We start from the raw sequence: 22,630 nt of genomic DNA on the forward strand, positions 1-22,630 counted from the left end.
ATTTCTCTTGCACGTTGCAGATTGCAATACAAGATTTTTTGCGCATTTTGTATTCAAATCATATCGATGACCTCCATTTATCTTGATTTGTTCGCAATCCATCCAATATGGCGTCCGTTGTTTTGGAGACGCTTGGTAAGCCTTTGGGTGACAGAACGTGTCGATCACGCGCGTGTCACGAGACATGGTTCTCACAGTGTGCACAACTGAGGCATGCGTGATAAATGTCAACTTAAGCCATGTTAAGTATAGCAGAAATTGGAAAGACTCTGGCGAAATACGGAACTAGAGACTCCAGGGTTCGTCCATCTGTGACCTGTGTTAGAAGGTTCCCATGAGTGCAATAGTTCTAATAGGCTTCTTTCAGTAAAAAAGGGCATGTAATTACACCCTCTCTTAAACTGAATGCTTGTATCGCACGGTATCGTTTGTTTATTTGAGTTTATCAAGGTCTCCCCGTGCCTTTTGGCTGCATTATGGCTTGACCCCGCCGTGACGCCATGACGACCTAAATTGTCAATGCCATAAGTGACATGAGATAGAAGTGACTTTAATTCCTAGTCAAATCAATATATTAGAAGACTTGAAGAAACAGAGTGTGGTTCAAAAGATCCGGGTGCGAAACCCTAGCCCATTGCGAAGAGACCTCTTGGTTCTTTAACGGGCTCAGTGTAAAGCATCGATACACGGGATACAACTTTCCTGGGTTTAACCAGAACTGATGACACAATTTTTCCAGTACCAACCTTTTGGGCAAGGGAGCCTCTGGTACCATGTTTTAACGTCTTTCGGGTTTGACGAGGCCGGGGTTTTAACCCGCGACCTTCCGCACCCGAAGCAACTGTGTCGTCGACGATGTGACCTAACATGGCACTTATATTAGACTGGTACCCTCATTCTTTTTTCTTTGAAATATTCTATCACGAAAAGTAACGCAGAGTGTAACTAACACCATTTTAATCTTTTTGTTTGTATTCGTTGGAGAATATGAAAGAGCCTTGTGTTCTCTGACAGTGTTATGGCCTGTCCGTCTGTGTGCCTGCGTATTACGCCCAGCTGATAAACTCTCTCGTTGATATAACCCAAGAGTATATATGTTGTCTTGTCAGACTTGATGACTACAGACCGTCGCCGCGTTAAGGAGTCGCCGACCACAACCCGTTGCAATGAAGTCTATATTGTCAAAACGACATTATAATAAATTATATATATGTGGTGGATGTTGTCCGTTCGACCGCCGTCTTCTAATTTAATATTTATTTGCGTCTATGCGCATTTTATCTGCTTAATCACCTAATTGTGCGTTTTGGGGCCAAACTTGAAAGCGCAAACCAAATAAAGCGTCAGTTTTACATTATGAACTATGGGGTCCACAGTCCAAGCATCGTGAAGTCTGCTGTTAAATGTTGCTGCGACCGGCGTGATAATCACACATTTCACGGTCCACCCAATAGCCAACAACGGTCATAAATTGTCGCGTATGGCATAAAGTAACACGGGGAATGGGACACTTAATGATGTACGTCTTCTTAACGCGTTAAACGTGACCGTAAAGTGGTTGTGAAACAGCGGGGTTTCGCGTGGAAACCTTTAACTGTTGGGACCTTTGGTCACCGTTGTCGCATGCACAATGGAACAAAACTAACAATCAATCCCCCGATTCTGGTAATGGTCGTGTCAAAGTCTCGAAATCGTGGGTATTTGGCACTTTCTCTATTTTCTGTTGGGTGGGTAATTATGCAAATTAATACGAAGGCGAAGAACCATTTATGAAACAATTATTTTAAGGGGTGTTGCCGGATAATAGCTCATTGAGCTAATGTTTCTTGTAATCATATACTCGACTTTTCATAAAGATATCTTGTATTGTGTTATTCCCAACATGAACGATTAACAAAATTGGTTGTGTGTAGCCGCTTGGAATAATAGGTAAATTACTCCCCTTATCTTGATATTTATCATTTATTGCATGCAATTTGCAGCATCAGCGTGTTTACTTATGTATATTTTGCCCAATGGCCGTGCAAGTTTGCAGCGTGTTTTCATAGGTAATTTTGAATAGTTAGGATTTCTACAATCTGTTTCCAAAATTTAGTAAACATGTCATTTTTTGTAATTTAGTGAATTAAAATTTGTCATGTAGACTGGAGTAGAGCCCAGCTTTTGGAAAATAAAAATAAAAATGGCCGTTCATGGTCAAACATAGTCATGTCTCAGGGTCAGACACAGTCATGTGTCTGTGTCAGACACAGTCATGTCTCAGGGTCAGACACAGTCATGTCCCAGAGTCACTGAGACATGACTATGTCTGACACTGAGACATGGTCGGTGCTTGAAGAGTGGACAGAAGCAATAGACAATGATATTCAAGTTGATACAATATATTTAGACTTCCAGAAAGCCTTCGATTCAGTACCACACAGAAGACTGTTACAGAAAGTTGAAGCTTACGGTATATCAGGAAATCTATTGAAGTGGCTAGGAAATTTTCTATCAAATAGACTGCAGCGTGTCAATGTAAATGGATGTACCTCAAAATGGAGTAAAGTACTATCTGGTATTCCACAAGGATCTATTTTAGGTCCGATATTGTTTATTATCTTCGTTAATGATATACCAGAAGTTTTAAGAGGACTGTGTAAGCTTTTTGCAGATGATTGCAAGGTTTATAGTGAGATAAGATCTAAAGAGGATCAAGACCAACTTCAAAATGACATTGACAATTTGTGTGAGTGGAGTAGCAAGTGGCTGCTTAAATTCAACATAGATAAGTGTAAAGTAGTGACATATGGTAATGAAAAATTGATAAATACTTATACAATGAGTGATACAAATGGTGAGACTCACGAACTGACTAGACATAATCAAGAGAGAGACTTGGGAATATTATTCACATCAAATTTGAACTTTGATCAACACATAAACAATATAGCTAACAAAGCAAATAGTATAATTGGTTTAGTTAGAAGAAAGTTTACGTACATGAACAAGGACCTATTCTTAACTCTGTACAAGGCACTGATAAGATCACATTTGGATTATGGAAATTTAGTTTATTACCCTACAACAAAGAAGTGTAAGCAGATCATAGAGAATGTCCAACGCAGAGCTACAAGACTTGTTTCTGAGCTAAAAGGGTTGACGTATGAAGAACGTTTGTGTGAATTAAATCTTACAACTCTCGAATACCGACGTAAAAGATATGATATAATCCAGGTTTACAAAATAGTGCACAATATTGACAACATTGATATAAATGATTTCTTCACATTTGCTGAAAATGTTGGGACCAGAGGACATAATCTAAAACTGAATCAGAGACAAGCCAAGAAAGGAAGAAGAATGAATGCATTTGGAATAAGAACAGTTTCTACTTGGAATAATTTACCAGGAGAACTGGTTAATAGCACAACATTGCTTACATTTAAAACAAATCTCGATAAGCTTTGGCGACCCAACCGCTTTGACATATCATCAATATACTAAGACAAAGTTACTGAGATACAAACCCGGAAGTGGAGACAGTTTACTGAAGAAGATGCAAGGGTATCTATTTAGCCTTCGGGGCTATAAAATTGCCCTTACAGACCAAGTAAGACCAAGTAAGTAATGACTGTGCCTGACACTGAGACATGACTGTGCCTGACACTGAGACATGACTTTGCCTGACACTGAGACATGACTATGCCTGACACTGAGACATGACTGTGCCTGACACTGAGACATGACTATGCCTGACACTGAGACATGACTGTGCCTGACACTGAGACATGACTATGCCTGACACTGAGACATGACTGTGTCTGACACTGAGACATGACTTTGCCTGACACTGAGACATGACTGTGTCTGACACTGAGACATGACTATGCCTGACACTGAGACATGACTATGTCTGACACTGAGACATGACTATGCCTGACACTGAGACATGACTGTGCCTGACACTGAGACATGACTGTGCCTGACACTGAGACATGACTGTGCCTGACACTGAGGCATGACTATGCCTGACACTGAGGCATGACTATGCCTGACACTGAGACATGACTATGTCTGACACTGAGCCATGACTGTGTCTGACACTGAGACATGACTATGTCTGACACTGAGACATGACTGTGCCTGACACTGAGACATGACTGTGCCTGACACTGAGACATGACTGTGCCTGACACTGAGGCATGACTATGCCTGACACTGAGGCATGACTATGCCTGACACTGAGACATGACTATGTCTGACACTGAGCCATGACTGTGTCTGACACTGAGACATGACTGTGCCTGACACTGAGCCATGACTGTGTCTGACACTGAGACATGACTATGCCTGACACTGAGACATGACTATGTCTGACACTGAGACATGACTATGTCTGACACTGAGACATGACTGTGCCTGACACTGAGACATGACTGTGTCTGACACTGAGACATGACTGTGCCTGACACTGAGCCATGACTGTGTCTGACACTGAGACATGACTGTGCCTGACACTGAGACATGACTATGCCTGACACTGAGACATGACTGTGCCTGACACTGAGACATGACTGTGCCTGGCACTGAGATATGACTATGCCTGACACTGAGACATGACTATGCCTGACCCTGACACTGAGACATGACTGTGCCTGACACTGAGACATGACTATGCCTGACACTGAGACATGACTGTGCCTGACACTGAGACATGACTATGCCTGACACTGAGACATGACTGTGCCTGACACTGAGACATGACTGTGCCTGACACTGAGACATGACTGTGCCTGACACTGAGACATGACTGTGCCTGACCCTGAGACATGACTGTGCCTGACACTGAGACATGACTGTGCCTGACACTGAGACATGACTGTGCCTGACACTGAGACATGACTGTGCCTGACACTGAGACATGACTGTGCCTGACACTGAGACATGACTGTGCCTGACACTGAGACATGACTGTGCCTGACACTGAGGCATGACTATGCCTGACACTGAGACATGACTGTGTCTGACACTGAGCCATGACTGTGTCTGACACTGAGACATGACTGTGCCTGACACTGAGCCATGACTGTGTCTGACACTGAGACATGACTATGCCTGACACTGAGACATGACTATGTCTGACACTGAGACATGACTATGTCTGACACTGAGACATGACTGTGCCTGACACTGAGACATGACTGTGCCTGACACTGAGACATGACTGTGCCTGACACTGAGACATGACTTTGCCTGGCACTGAGACATGACTATGCCTGACACTGAGACATGACTATGCCTGAAACTGAGACATGACTGTGTCTGACACTGAGACATGACTGTGTCTGGCACTAAGACATGACTGTGTCTGACACTGAGACATGACTATGCCTGACACTGTCTGACCCTGAGACATGACTGTCTGACCCTGAGACATGACTGTGTCTGACCCAGAGACATGACTATGTCTGACACTGAGACATGACTGTGTCTGGCACTGAGACATGACTGTGTCTGACCCTGAGACATGACTGTGTCTGACCCTGAGACATGACTATGTCTGGCACTGAGACATGACTGTCTGACCCTGAGACATGACTGTGTCTGACCCTGAGACATGACTGTATCTTATATTTGAAATAAAACTGAATCTGGTACCAATATATGACCGGGTCCAACACTGAGACATGACTATGCCTGACACTGAGACATGACTTTATCAGACATTAGAGATTTGACTGTGTCTGGAACCAATACATGACTGGCTCTGGAAATGAATTGTAATAAAACATATATTTTTTTTTTATTATATATATCAAGTTTGTACACTGTTTTTGATGGAAAGTTGGGGTCCCTAGTTCATCAGGAGTTGTTAACTGAAACAGACATTTTTGGGCTAAAAACAATATTATTATTTTTTACCAAAAAGTTAATAGATGATGCAACTCAGTATGATTAGCCTTATTTATATATTCCAGGCAAATCGTGTGCCAGCAGGGAGGAGTGTGGCTTGTGTTAACAAGGGGAGATAACATCTATCTGACGAGGATTATCTTCACCTAAATGACCACTGGTTTGCACTGATTGGGGAGATAAAAGATTGTGTTATCTGTATAAACATTACAATCTAAGTGATTATCTGTTGCATATATGCAAGGCTCACTTCATCAAAGAAAATGCAGCAAACTGTACTAATAATAACCTTTACTGAAAATAGTATGATTGAATATAAATTTCAACTTAAAGCTGCACTCTCACAAATTGACAGTTTTGATTTTTAAAAATATATTTGTCTCATAATCGGCTCATTTTGGTATCAATGCCTTCAATTCCGTCATATATGATTACTCACAATAGAACAGATCTCAATTGTTTGGTAAACTGCCGAAAATTTCATTTTCTTTAATGCGCTGGTAACTCTTTTAGCCACAAAACATCAATTTTCAAACGAAAAAAATGAAAACTATGATCTGACCTTTTGTCAGCAGTCTTATATCACTGGTTTCCAGACATTTACGCAAAAATTTGCTCATTCGAAAACAAAAAATAAAATAAGTTTTCAAAAGAATCAATCTGAGAGAGTGCAGCTTTAAAGTGCACTGTACTAAAATTCTTAGTCTTAGTAAATATGTCTATTAGTCATAGATGAGTGACAAATATTTATTAACTTTCCAAGGGACATTATTTGTATTTCAGTATTGATAAAAGGTTTCAGTTTTTGAGTTGTCCCCCCTGCCATGAAATACCATTCTTTCCTCATCTACTCTAGTTAAAGACCCTACATATACAACATATATTTTAGTTGCAGATTAAGAAAGATATTTAATGTGCTGGGCTAGGCAAGTTTGTATAATCTTGTGACTTATCAGTGACGTTGGAGAAACATGGTATGCACGTTTAGTTAGAAACCGCATGTTCCCATGTTTGCTCATTGCAGAACCCTACTGATGCATAAGCAGACCAAATTACAACGTCTCTTGTCTGAGATATATGCCCGATTATAAATTTTGTGTACGTGTCCTTTTTTCAGATCTGAGGCGCAAACATGCGAGTGGTGATCCAAATGTTTGCGGATGATCTCGTGCTCGGTCTTTGATCGAAACTCGAGGTCCCTAGTTCACAAGGATGTTTTGTTGATTGCTGTGAACAATTGAGGTTTTCTCGATTTGGCTTTTATACTTAAATGATCATTGTGTTTTCCACATTTATTTAATGACACACTTTAATACACAATTCTTGTAATATAGACTATTAAAAAGGCAATAATTACACGCTATTATTGTTATTAAGTAAACTCTTTAGTCAAATTCATAAAATAATATATGTAATGTTAATTCAGTTAAACCTCTTATAGCAATGTGGAAATCCTAGCTATTTTGAAAAAATATGATATAAAACATTTATGCTAATATATTTTACTACAGGAGTTGGGTGTGAGTTGAGCCCCTTACCAAACCCTCCTGACCAGTAATGTTCACATGTTGGAACAACACTTAATCCAGATGCCAAAAACTACAGATTCTGCACACAACATTTGGTATATTTTCCGCTACTGTAGATAAGTTTAAAATGTTCTTCAATTATAACCCATTTGTGTGTTGTTGTTTTTTATATTTTAAAATAATATGCAATTCTGTATCTTTTCTTGTACCATATAATCTTATTGTAAAGAGCTATCAGATTCTTCCATCTCGACAGTTTTTCAATTTTACTGCAACAAAATGCACAGGATATGATAATAACTTGATAACCAAAGAAAAAAAAGAAAGTTGCATTGCAAATTCGCATGCAAGTTTTCATTACAATCATCTTGGGCCATTTATCAATGACGGTTATTGCGATTAAAGTGTGAACTCTTACCCAATCAGCTGTCACTCACAGTGCAGGATTGACCAATGAGAAGCTAGTATTTTACTGGAGGCGTGTGCCACTGTTGATACTCATAGAGAACAGCAATACACATCCAAACGCTGAGCAAGGATTAAATTGTAATATAACTCCCAATAGGTATCTTGCAACTTTTCTGTGAAGTGATGTGGTTTTAATAGTTTTGGATGGATTTTTGGTATCTTGTGAATATATTTTGACAAAGTTTGTTGGATTTATGTGACTTGAGGGTTTAATACCAACAAATATTGAGGACTCTCAAATAAAGTGATTTGGTATTAAATTTTGCTACGTTGATTTACTCTGGCAACAGATGTAGTAGTAATATTTCACTCTGTGGACAGTTTTGTAGTTGACAAAGGTATTGGATCAGGTTTATGACACTGTTATTGTTAACTGCTGTATGGATTACCTCTAGCCCAGGACCGAGTCAGTTTTCGGATATACCCCTATTGGTTACATACCCATATACATATTGCAGATCAACTTACCAGATACTATTGTAAACCTGTTAGTGTGACAGAATGTTAAACGCTGATAATTACTCTCTGCAGGTGTACATACAATTATTCATTAGCGTTTTTTAGTGTGGCGCGCTGATTATATTCAAACTCACATTGATTGTGTTCATTCAGAATTTTGGAATTTATGTACAGACTGATTTGTACATGTTTGACAGTTTTTAATTGTTATGTTGGATTTTAAGAATATTTCATACTTTTAAAAATTGTGAAAATCGTGGGGAAGATTAGATTGGAATTATTCTTTCAAGTCTATATTTGGTAAGTTTTTAAACTGATGCTTTTTTTGATATCTAGAAACCACCATTTATGTTTCAGTGTTTTAATAATTTTTCCAAAGCCATCTTTATATGACATGGTATTGTTTTACAGAGAAGCGTAAAAACCGTTTAGCATGATTTTTTTTTTGCATTAAAGGAACTGTTTTCATTCAGTGTTTTATGGGGTCATACATCAAATTTGATAGAAAATTCGCTATTTTACCAAAAAGCATTAGTATAATTGAATGATTCTAGGCAAGAAATAACAAGAATCTGTTCAAATGAGTAAATGCAAGTTGCTATATGGTCTTTGTTCATTAAAGTAATTGAAATAACTTAGTGTGCACAAAGTTTTTAAAAATATCCTTGTCATTAAAAAATCCTAGTCTAAAATGATAAATCCTTCATAACTGGGAATCTGCTGATCTCTAAGGATGAATTTGCCATTTAAAAATATTGTATTTTTTTACAATTTTTTGGACTTTAAAAAATCCGTGAGTGAGTGTCTTTAATATTTATGATTAAAGCATCGGAATATTGCACTACATTCCTATATGTGATTGAATTTAATGTCAGAATAACATGAAGGCATAAATACTGTTCAATGCACGTTGTCCATTCAATTAAGCAATAACACATCAACTTCAAAGCCGTTACTTTTATCATTTTATCAAGTGTGCTGTTTTTTGGCCGAGGGCTCCAGGATAAATTTTTGTTTTTGATTAATAAAAAATCCTGGTGGATGCAGTGAACAGGAAATAATGGTAATTAAAGCCATCTACAATTATTGATGTAATATCTAATTTGATGGTGTCGGAAATATCCCACATTTGAAAAGCATTAAATGTCGGCATTCATATGATTCCAGACATATAGTTAAGATCAGCTATGTCAGTATATACCTTAGTTTGTACCTGTGGCAAGATAAGAAAAGGTTTAAGGAAAAAATTAAACAGTTCTAGAAAAAAATATTCTTGAATTACATTTTAATTATTTATTAATTATTTACGTTCTATTTTTTTTCAATATGAGATTGAATATGATAATTATTTTATTAAAATGAAATAAAACAATAAAATAACAGAGCGGATTGTTTTTAGTATTATGTTGATTAAATACAAATATAATTTGGCATTTTGAAAAGAACTTACGGTACATTAATTATGAAATACTTGTAATTCACATTTCTGTTCTAAAGCTCTCTGCAAAATGTTGACATTTAATGTCAAAAAGCGCATAATTGACATTAACTTGGTAATTCAGTTCATTGTGGCAAACATTTTGATTTGTTTTGCATACTAATTTATTTGTATGATTTTTTAATTATTTTGTTTTCATAAAAATGCCAAATTTGACCTGGAGACAGGCGGGAGAAAGGTCAACCACTACAAATGATTTACATTGTTATGAAAGATATCATAATGGGTTTACCTATCATATATTTTACTTCGACACTTTGATATCTTGTGTATGACAGTTACAGTAACAAGGTTGTAATTTATTGTTTTTTCGTTACTCGGCATAAGTTGTCCGACAGGTGCAAACGATGCAGTATTGGTAAATCATCTTGTCATGTATAATTTATCACGATGAAAAGCGAAAAAATATTTGAATTTATCGATAAGATCTGGTTTACATTGAAAGTGCATGTATTTAAAAGGCTGATACGCCATATCTTTTTATCAACTTTTATTAATGATAAAAATGACAACATCATCGTAACAAATGAAAAAAAGAAATATTGTCAGTCAGCATTTTGATGAAGTGAAATCCCCTTTGTTCATTTGTATCAGTTCACAATAAAATAGTTGAGTCATTTAAAATTGTGTAAGCTATACAATTTAGCGATAATGATCTGCTATTGACTATCCTGTGAGTGATTTTAACATTAATGGTAGGTATTTTGTGGTATATACAAAACATATCAATGATGAGCCATTATAATGACCGAAAGATTTCCTAAATAGACTGTACTTTGAAAAGGATGGGTGTTTTTTCAAGTTTGATTTAAAAAAAAAAGATCAACAATAGCAAATAATCTATTCGAATGATCTGAGTAATGGAATATAAAACGACAGTTTCTCACACCTTTATCTGATTCAAAATATGTGCATGTTATAATTCCCACTGGCATATATATATATATATATATATATATATATATATATGTACAAATATGTATTTCTTTGCAATTTTAAGGGATCTCCTCTTAACAAAAGCATATGTGATGGGCCTAAAAGAGATACCAGATTTTTTATGTAATTGTTAGGAAAACATTATAAATAAATGCAGAATTGTCCGAGGTCAAATGTTTCACCTTCTCCATTGCCTTTTGTATTCATTATGTATATTTCCATTCATGTGAAAATTACCTATTTGCCTTCGTCTAAGTACATGAAGAAAATAGTCAGACGTTGTTATCGTATATTCTCTAATCTTCAAAAAATGATATATGTTTTGACTGGTCACCTTATTTTAATCTATGTAAGGTTAGGTCAGGGATCGTGAACCAGTCTGGATAGAGATTAAGCCTTTAATCCAGACCTTTCTGTAAATTCGAGATTAATTCCTCTACATATATAATCTGAGCCACCATGTAAGTAGCTTTTTATCAGTATATCTCTCTCACCAATGTTTAATACATATTCACTGATATGCTAATTCCATATCAGAACTTCAATGGCTAACAGGAGTCCAGTGTTTATAAAGCAACATAAATAAAGCTGGATATATGAAAAGAAAAATATCAGATGATAAGCAGTCAGTCTTGTAAACATTGAAAATTGCTCTATTCATCAGTTTTTTTAAAAAGTGTTTATTCAACGAGTCAGATTTTAAAAATCGCAAGCTGGTTGCATCTGCCACACGCAGGGGACTTATTCAGTGAGTCGAATACGATTTTCATGCAATTTTCTCAATAAGCTGATCGATTTGAACTGAAATAAACACCAGTTCATTTTACCATAACAATATGGACCAATAGCTTGCTTCAAATAATAACAGAACAGATGTGACATTTTGGGAATAATTGTAACCCTCTTGCAGGATAATTTTCAAACATTATTTCTATGACGATGCACTTGATTTGCTATAAATCAGTTTGTCGTGATCCATTGTTTGTGTGGTTTCTCCGTTTTAGGGAAATGTATTTTGTGTGACTTGATATTTTTCTAGGCATTCTTCACCTCAAAATCTCTGGAGGTTCCTTTAATGATTGTTGAAACGAAGTTGTTGGATCATAGCTTTATTATGACTATCAAGGGTATATTTTTCTCTGAAACTCGGTTAACTATTATCTCTCTGTCAAAGGAAACATATTGACTAACATGTTTTCTCTCTGCATGCTTCATGATAAGGCCAAAAAAATTATACTGTTTCTGGCTTGCTCAACCATCCTCATATATTAACAATTATTTCTTCTAATTTTTTTCAAAATTCCGAAATTTGCATTTTTTCATATAGTTTTCATGACCTTTTAAAAGTGTGTTTTTTCTGCACACTTTTGGCCATTTAAGGTTTAAGGCCATTTTTACATCACAATTGCAAGATGAAGGTATTGTATGGATATTATTGGCATTATATATAAGAATTTAAAAAAATAAATAAGGTTTTGACGTTGTATAAATATAAAAAGTGGCTGATAGATGAAGCCTCTCTTTTCCGGCTTGCATCCAGAAAACACAACTTTTTTTTTTCAGGCCTTCAAATTTTCCACTTTATGATGCTGAGGTGGAATTTATTGCTTCCAAACTATCCAGTTGTCTTCTTTTAATGGACTCCATTATTTTTGCTGACTGAGGCAATAATGCCCGAGGTGTCCATTGAATGTAACACTTTCTAATGTAATGACACTATTTTGTGGAATAAAACATTAAGTGTAGAGATGAAATGTTCCATTAAATGTTTTAGCACGGAAGTTGCAGAAATGGGTCTTGCACTTACTGTAAACAGATTTGTTTATACATTAATTTTCTGTATTTTCCGAATGAACATTAAAGGGACTAGACACCAGATGGTCCAAAAATCTGCAAATTCAGTATTTCCTCAAAACAAGCTTAGAATTGACAATATGAATTAGTACAAGGCTGATAATACATCATTTAACATGAATATTCCCTTGCTGTTCCAGCTGAGTTTACCCGTTTAAAAATGGTGAATAATGTTTTCCTAGTTTATAGTATGTATGTATATTTAGCCTATGAAAGTCAGGTGATTAGTACAGATACCTTTGTGCGATGGTATTTTTAATTTTACTGGGATTTACGTGGTAGATAAACCCACTAAATTTCGAATTGGAAAAATATGCAAAAACTGTGAAAGATACATGTGACCTAAGTGATGTGATACATCAGTAATTAAGATTAAGTGTGTTGTGCACAAGGATATCAATTTTTTGACAATTTTCTTTTTTTTTCTTGCAATGGTATCATCTGGTAACTCGTTCTTTTAAACAGTGACAAAATACTTTAGCTATTATCAGGCAGAATAACAAGCTTCTGAATTTGGAAATGTGGAAAACTTATGACATATTGTGATATGACAATTAACGGTATCAGTTGCATGATGTATTCATTACGCAATTTTAATTTGACAATATCGGTACATATCGCACACAATGTAAAGAGAGGATTGAAACACCTTTGAGATGAAACGTGAGATTTACAAGTGCAGTGTGCGTCAAAATCTGCAGAGCTATTGTGACGATTGGTCAGGTGTCACTAGAGTACACAAAGAACGCGTAAATTGAGCTCCGTGTCACTTCATCGGGTTCCAATTATGTTCTTTGATATAATGCATACAATTGACTGATCTTCAAGTTTCGGTTATTGTTCATAATACGGGGGGTTTTCAATAAAATCTTAATTTTTAGTTACGGATAAACTATGACTGTTATCGAGGATTGTATGATGATCTCAATTATAAAGCTGAAAATTAGCCGTTAACGAATATATATAAATTCTCATTTCGCAAACTTCTTTTTGACACATATATGTAATGTTAAAAGGCACATTGCTAATTTTAACAGATGATAATTATTGTTACTTTTCCTAAGCCTTTTTAATACCGGTTATGTGAAATTAAGCGGAACCACCTCAGGTTCTATGTACCCTCTTCCTGTATCTGGTAGGCCATTTGTTGTGGCCTCGCCATGTTTGATGCATCGTATATGATCTTGATGCAGATCTGCTAGGCACAGCATACAAGGTTCAATTGCGTACAGATCTTAATTCGTACTCATTTTATTTAGTGTGTCGTTTCGCTGAAATTGGAATTTTCATTTCTTTGGTGAAAATTTCTTGTTGCTATGTCGTTATTTCTTCTCAGCTAATGAGCTTAACTGGTATAATTTGCCTAATTCTAGTTTTCCCACTCCCTTAAAATTGAAGTCACCGGAGCTGATAATTTCTTGAATCCTCCGCAATTAAATTTGATGAAATTTTGGATCCAGGGCATTCTTAGTTTCTTAAACTTAGAGCTGTAATCTCCTTTTAGGGAAATTTCTTGCTATTTAGAAACCTCTTAATTCCACACTAACAAGTCTGTATCTGAAGAAAATGGTCGGAATTTCCTTCCACAGATCATTTACATTCCATTAATTAGACGTTTTATCATATTAAGAAAAAGCCAGGATGACTTTAAGCTCCATTATGCAGATTAAGGCTGTAACGTTCCAAGGCTTATGTCCCGAGGCAGAAAGAACTTATCGCATTGATTGGGACTCTAATGAAATTTTGAAAAAATATGTTAAAACTTTCCAAAATGGCAAGTGAGTTATAAATGTTCATTGTTAATTGTTGCTCTTACAGTTTGAATTATTTTTCGTTGTTAAAAGTAACAGAATTATCTAGTCCAAATATTTGTATGTTTACAGATTTGTTACAATTTTTTTACGTCTATTATTTTAGACTACAGAATTATCATGCCAACTTGTGTTGCTAAAAACTCCAAAACTTTATTACTAAGAGTTATGAAACCAGGTCATTAAAATGGGGTGATGAAGTTGTGCACCTGGGGTTTTGTTTCACTGCCGCACAAAGTTAAACCTGATTTATAACCCTTGCATTAGAAAAAAAACTGGCATTTCTGGACTTGTGTCTCTCAAAACTCCAAAACTATATGACTAAAAATCATGAATATTGTTTTGGTGATGAAGTTGTGCATCTGGGGTTTCGTTTCCCGCTGCACTTAGTAAAACCAGAGTTATGGCCCTTGTTTAAAAATATTTCGGTGAAAACACTTACTAGACAGGATAAAAAGAAAATCAAACTTTTTTATTTCTCCCATTGCCTCATACTGTATGAAAGTGTTGCATTACTGCTATAGACTTCTTTTTCATGAGTAACAATGATCAATCATTTAAAGGTTATTTTTTCAGACGCTATAAAGACTGCTCAATGATACATTACACCATTTTCCGTCTGTAGCCAGGGACCAATGTATTTACGCCGATATTAAACGAAGCACACTGTATCTATTACTTATTGTCCACAAGAGACGTGTTTAACCGAATATATCACTCTGCATCGACCAATCAATGCTAGGCACCCATGGGCATCGTTACAGTGCTAAAATTTAAGCTCGAATCATAAAACGGCATAATTATTATAGCCATATTTGAGTAAGAATCAATAGTTGTATAATCTATTATACTGCGAAGGAATTATATTCACCTCAGCTTGAAAGTAGCAGTGACACTGCAAAGCAATTTGATGAGTGACAATAGGACCTAAATATTTTATAATGGGTCAGTCAATTAATATATTGGGCAGAAATTTCCCATGGGATATAGTGGACTTATTGCACCTGCTGTTGTATACAATAGTTTACTAATGTCTGCAATATGATGTTGTCCTATTTAAATGCGAAGATCCGAAAGCAATTAGTAAATGTTTCTTAAATGCTGTCTTAAATATGTGCTATTGGTAATCTTCCATTGTTTTAGGCCTAAAAAATAACTTTGTTTAGGGCAATACCACCCTACAAAAAACCCACCCTCACAAACCCAAGAGTTCCCCTCCCCCCCAATCCATCAGTGTATATTACTTGAAATTATTTAATGCATAATATACGAAAACATCCTGGTTGTAATTTTATTTTGACTGGACTTAAAAAAAAATATAAATTTGTTTTTTTGCGTATAATGGCTAACATTATGCTGGCAAACATTCTTGCAACCAAAGACAAAGACAGAGGGAGTTTAAGCTGGCGTATTTTGCCAACATTGAGCTGAAAAGCCTAAGTAACGCCATTGAGATTGAATCATTAAAGGTTCTGGATCTACAAACTCTGTTCAAATGAGTTTCTGCCAGTTGCTGTTTGATGTTTGTTCATATAAAAAAATTCATAGAATGAGTCAATTTCAGTGAAGTTTGAAACGATCGAAGTTTGAAACGATCGCTTCGAACATAACCAAAACCTGTGAGTCTCTTGAGGTCAACATATAGCTATGATATGATAATAATCCTTTGTTGTATTTTTCATCAATGCCTTGTGGACCATGTTATTGTGGCTGGAAAAAAGGCAAAAAAAGTTCCCTATGAAGTAATCTGTTTTTTCGGGGCTGTAACAACCTAGTTATCTGTGTGTTGAAAGAGTCAAATGATTTGTTAGATGCTAATTGGTGTGCCCTGGTCCCTAATCAGAGGCTTGATGATAACAGAAGCTCACAGCTAATTGGGTTTGATAACATTCATAGACCCAGCCATGATAATTGTGTGTAACAGTAGATTGACAAATCATTAATAATTAATCGCCAAGCTTTATGGCTCTCCTTATCTTGTAAGCTTCACTTTTTTTCCAATTTCTTATTCTGTTTCTTTTCTTTAGTGGGTGCAATGTCTTCAACAGACAAGGGATGTGTAATCTTGGTACAAGAATAGTGGTCATGATCTTAAACTGGTCCAGAGTTATGGAATACAGTGTTATATTTTGTCCTTGGTATTAAAAGGGTCTAAAAAACAACTTCTAGTTCCGGTACCCAGCTCTACTGAAGACAAAGTTTAAGCGCCAATGCTACCGTTTTTTAGTCTGTTGGTTTCCCAATTATGACAATAACATTCTTACATAAAGCCTAAAAACACAAAAAAATAAAAAAATACCCTAATCTGGACAAGATTCTACCACAATTCTTTTTGGCCTAGTTATAAATAATATAGCTCTGCTCCATAAGGACAGAAATGGAATCCTTTTCTTGATTCTGGGACTATTTCATTCGTCAAATTGAATGTTAGTGTCCACCAGGACTATTTGCGCCATTGTACAGCTCTGTCCAATTTTTGCTTTGAAAATTCCTTGGTCAATAAAGCAATATGGAATGGGCTTTATTATTTCCTATTGATCCGATCAAGGGAGCTTTCTAAGGGGCATTTTCTTGCCATGGGTTGATTGGATATTTATGATTAAGGGGCTGTTATCAGGGTCCCAAAGTCAAAGGGCAGGGCGATTGCTCTGGGGATTTTAATCTCATTTGAGGTGTTTTAATTACAACCCTTGGATGGCAATGGTCTTTGTCACTGTTAGTTTTATGGCTACAATATTTTGGATTATTTGGCACTAAAGTCCGTAACTAGATGTGAAATTGTCACACAATATAACAGGACATTGCTTGTCGTACACGCTTTTATAGCTGGCAGTTATGGCAGCCCATTCTTTTTGTCCAGTGTCTGTATTTTTTGCAACGCTTGCCAAAGTCTTGTCCAAATAACAGAAATCTAATTAGAAATTGTTATTTGTAGGCTGGTATTTGTTGTGTTTGTATGTTTTTTCTGGACACAGCAGACAGTAGATATATATTTTACCACTGCAACAACACAGGAAGAGAGGTTGCCAAGATGTACAAACCGTGGCCGAGGTTAATTTGGGTGAAATGCAAAACATCGGAGAATGTGCCGACTGCATGCAAGAAAATAGGACCTAAACTGATAATCTTCATACCAGGGGAAATTGGAAAATGCTAGAATGCTAATGAAAGTGCTAATTCCAACCACCACTTGAATTTGCCATGATTTATGATGTTGATTGGGACAGTATGTGTGTTTGTGTGCCAGAATGTTCGGCCAATGAAAATTGTTTTTTTGATTCTTATCCCATGCAGACATTGTCCGAAAAATGCCTGACTCAATACTTTTTTTGGACCAAAATTTGTCTTTGGTGCTTAATTAGTAATATTTGAACATTCAATAGACAGCAACATTTTTTAAAACACATCACACCCTTTAAAAAAAAAAAAATAGCTTGTCTGTTTTTCGAATAAAACTCAATCACCTTGGCCATACCTTCTAAATTGTTCAAGATATTCTAATGAAACTTGGTAGTGAGGAAGACAATTTGCTCATGTGTAGCAAGGCCCATAACTCTGATTTTAATAATTGTCAAGTTGTGTCCCTTGTCTGATTTAAAAAAAATAGCAGTTTGTTCTGCGGTGCTCCTGTTTCTAATCAGGATGAGAATCTAAAATTATAAATTTATTTTTCTTGGCCTTTGTTGGTTCTCGTATGTCCACCGTAGCGGTCTCTTTTCCAGAGGCTAGAAAATATCATGATGTATTGTATGATTTTAATATGAATGAACTCTTGCAAGAATCTTCGGGGACACAGTAGATGAAATGCCTGAGACCTAACTATAAACTATAGTCAGACCTCCAAATTAGCGGACTTTTTTTCTAGAGGCTAGTAAATATCATATTGTATGTTTTAAATATGAACAAATTCTTTCAGGAATCTTTGGGGACTCAGTAGATGCAATGCCTGAGTTCACGTCATAAACTAGTCAGACCTATTTTTCCATATAAAATCAATGTTTAGTGGAGCACGGGGAAATTAATTTATCTACAGTTGTCGGATAGATACTTAGTTATTTTTATACTCGAGGAAAAAGAAAATCACAAACAACAATAGCTCACGCCTAGATACTTAGTTATTTTTATACAAGAGGAAAAAGAAAATCACAAAAAACGATAGCTCATGCCTCTGCAGTTTTTTAACATGATTTGCTAAGAATTGTCATATGTATTGTTTTGGGGTATTTAACAAGCTGTATGTACAGCAGACATTTCCCATTCCGGTACCTGCAAATGTACCATAAATTCTGTCTAGAGCAGGGAATTACGTGTTCCTTTGATGTATAATAAAATTCATTTGTCTTCTACATAGGTGGAAATTGAAATATTTTATATATGCCAGATATAATTCTTTTGTGAAAGAACCAATCCATTATCCTATTTGTGCATAAAACATGTGAATTCAAGGAATTTTTAAGACCTCAAAATGCTAACAAAGGTCTTTTTGGATGACATAAATGATCAGGTCAAGATCCGATGAAATATAATTATGTACTGAATTCTGTTGTTTTATGGGTGTTTTGTTAGATTGCTTCCTATATCGGGAACTGTTATATTTGTTATATACTGTTATATATCTCTTGGAAAAGCAATAACGGTGAGTGGACCGAAGTTTACCCAGACGGACTTGGCATTTTTGCAAATGGAATGACTTAACTTGATATATGGTGATAGATTACTCTCATATACTCCCATATCGTTAAACCGAAAACGCAAGAAAAGCTTTTATGCCCATACCAAGCCAATGTTTTCTTAGTCTGAGAAGTCTTTGAGAAGCGTTTGACAGCTTACCAAATGTTCGTTCCATTCTCGTTGGCACTTAACTTGTAAGACGTCGGAAGTAGATATTTGAATTTCATCCCACATGATGTACTTGGCATTTCGTTTTCTTAGGGTCAGACCAACCTGTCTGCTCTGAATAAAAAAATAATTCAGATATGAATTTTATACATTTTTTTCTGCTCCAGTTAGGAACTAGAGTATAATTTCAATAATTACTGTAGACTTTTTTGGCGGACAATCTTGAAATTATAATCAGGTTTAGTTGAAAAATAAGATTTAGATTATAGCCTACATTTCTAGCCAATGTTATCGCATATCAGTCTTCAATAACCATGCTCATTATCTTACGATTTGTAGTTTTGAAAAACTCAACTGACGTGGGTTCATAAATTTGTTCTCTATCATAATTTAGTTCTTTAGATGAAAACAGGTTACAATCTAGTACCTTTAGAACATATAGGATAAAATCTTAATTACTAAAATATGCTCGCTTGCTTCGCTGGCTCCAACATTTTTTATCATTAAAATTTTACCTAATATATTCAAACTATTACTTTATGCATTCAAGTTCATTGTTCATGGCGTACTCTAATATACCTTTTATTATCGCATCCTAAATGACATTATAAGTTTCATGACTTACATTAACCCAGTTTGGTGAGAACTGGAATTGAAATAATGTGGAAAAAGCCGATGGAGGGTGAGTAAAAACGCTTCTAACAATATTTCCATCAAGTGATCATAATGTTGTATAATTAATGGGCTACACGAGGTCCCATAAATCAAGTGGCTGCAGTTTACAATTAAAAGTTAATTATGTTTCTCGCTCCTATTACACAGTGCCATATGTGAAACTGACGAACCCGGGTTCACAGTGACAATTATGAATACCTGGTGCGAGAATGATGATTATCGATCATGGAATCAACTCACGTGTCAATGATTTCACCTTTTATATGTTTCATGATTAGTCTGTTTTTAATCATTTTAGAGCAAACTTGTAATGCACGTACATCAATATTTCACATGCAATGTAATAAAACAACATGTTCATGACAAAACGTTGTAATTTACAATAACGTTGATGACTAACAAATTTTATGGATAGTATAAATAAAGGTTTCAAGTGTTCTTGTTGTTTGATTGTTAGTGTATGTTCATTAATATTGAAAACAAATATTTTTAATAAGGCCATAATTGTTAAATTGTTTGGTTGGTGTTGCCTGACCCACGCTTTAAGATGTCAGCTTAGGTAGGTAGTGTTTTTTTTTTACTTCATTTACTTCACTACCCCTTTATTCTGTGATGAAAAAATAAAAAAAATAACATGACCACAGGAGAGTCGGTCGAGTCACTCCAAACAATTTATTCATTAATTGTGGCCAAATGATATTTATTGTTGTGAAACCCAGAATGAAACATGCTGGCTTCTTTAATATTTTTCTTTAATGTCTGATTCTGTCTCTTGAGTATACTTCAGCTTGAAGTCATACCCCTGCTATTAGACAGAGTAAAACGATCAAGCACTGCTATGTCACGGTTGATTACTTCCAAAATTACCCAGAATGCCTTTGTTTCCTGCTGCAGAAATTGTTGTCTGCTTCAGTGTGATGCAGTCTGCTGCCAACTTTAACGCTTTAATTCACAGGACAGCACTGCTGCCCTTTGAAGGTTCTTTCATTAAATTCCAGACTTTACAGTCTAGTCAAATACATGCACATTTATATTGGCTACTTGCTTCTGTAATGGCCTTATAAGTGTGGGGGACTACTTTTTCTTCCAACTGGACTCGGACATCAGACAAGCTGCGTTGCATTAATTCTGCATGAGGATTAGAAGCGAGCGAGTAATTGAAGGTTACCCAGGCGACATCTGGCTCCATATTAGAATGGTCATTGCCGTAATTTGCATATGTCCACTAAACTGTCCCCATGATATTATCCTCGGCTGATCTAAGCTTAGCTCAGATCAGTGGAAGTGAATAATTAAAGCGGTGATATAAAAGCCATTTATTTTGATTGTTGTTTATGAATAATTTAAAAAAAAATCTGTTATACACACTGTTTATTTATATTTTTGCTTTCATTAACAAGCCTGGCTCAATAAATTTAATTGTGAAATATATAGAGCATACCAAGAATTTAATTGGGAATTTCTCGAGCATACCGAATGTAATAAAGCTGATCTGAGATCATTTTATTAAATTCTGATCTATCCGATATATTTGCAGTTGAAATGAATAATGTTCATATAAATTTGATATAACTGCAGTTTTGCAATATAGTAGAGGTTATCTTATACTTGATCTCGTATTTTGGTGCAGATCTTTTCAATCTGTAGCATTATCACTTTGGAGGCAATAATTTTGAGCATTTCGAATTAATAACAGCAGGGTAGGTTTCATTTTATTGCATGTTGCTTCAATTTATGGCCTAAATAGTTTAGATACCTATTCAAGAAGCAGACATTTCGGTGTGAAAAGTCAAGGTTGGAGATTTCCCCACCCACCTGCGTTATGTTGTCTTTCAATGGTAAACATTATTCAGGAATTTATAAATAATAAGTAAGGGAATTAATTAAGTAATTAATAAGTTACTTATGAGCTATAAAAAAAACACACAACATAAACAAATAAGCTGCTTCTCAACTATATGTGTAGTACTGTTCATGTGTTCAATGTGTAGTACTGTTCATGTGTTCAATCAGAGCCAAGTATTTTGTGCACTCGATTTTGGTTATTGGCATACATAACTGAGGTGATTCATTTATTTGGATATGATGTCATACTATTGAATCTTCTTTCTTGAGCTTTAACAATAAGTTATAAACCAGTTTTTTTCACATATGATAAATAAACTATATCTTATTCCTGCGGACACTGTTCCTTCCTTCCTTTCTGGAATAAATTTGCTTTATTTGTAATACATAGCTTTAACCTATACTTATGTACAAAATTAAATTGCACTATTGAACTGCTAGTAATTAAAACAGAGGATTGTCATGCAACGTCTGAAATCAATGCATACCCATGAGGTCTCTTTTATACTGCCATGTTGTTGATGCTGTTCGTAAGTACTAATGTAATACTGGTATGAATCACTCTGGACTGTGTTAACTCTTTGAGAGACACCATCAGATAATTTCCCTGGTAAGGATCGAACCATTGATGTTTGAAACCTATACCACAACACTTTTTGAGAGGCCATCAGAACTTTTCCCTGGTTTAAGGATTAAACCCTCCTCGTCTGGGGTAATATGTAGAAACCTATACTACTACACCACTCTCACCATTGCTGCTGTTTTTGCCAATTGTTGCAAGCTAATAAAATTTTAGATGAATACTAGTATGTATATTTCAT

The 22,630-nt window shown here is 35.6% G+C and overlaps 1 protein-coding gene across 5 annotated transcripts in view; it reads left to right on the forward strand.

Annotated features, from left to right (window-relative positions):
- The first annotated feature begins 7,450 nt into the window (after positions 1-7,450).
- The window catches only part of LOC128234607 (roundabout homolog 2-like), a 124,845-nt gene continuing 109,665 nt past the window's right edge, over positions 7,451-22,630 (forward strand). For 4 of the 5 annotated variants that reach the window (XM_052948936.1, XM_052948942.1, XM_052948940.1 and 1 more), the window contains exon 1: positions 7,969-8,651. The gene's annotated coding sequence lies outside the window, so the exon portion shown is untranslated. Of the gene's footprint in view, positions 7,520-7,968; positions 8,652-22,630 lie in introns of those variants that run through there. The other variant, XM_052948938.1, reaches the window with a different exon arrangement.

This window comes from Mya arenaria, chromosome 5 (assembly GCF_026914265.1).
Source record: "Mya arenaria isolate MELC-2E11 chromosome 5, ASM2691426v1".
Taxonomy (NCBI): Eukaryota; Metazoa; Mollusca; class Bivalvia; order Myida; family Myidae; genus Mya; species Mya arenaria.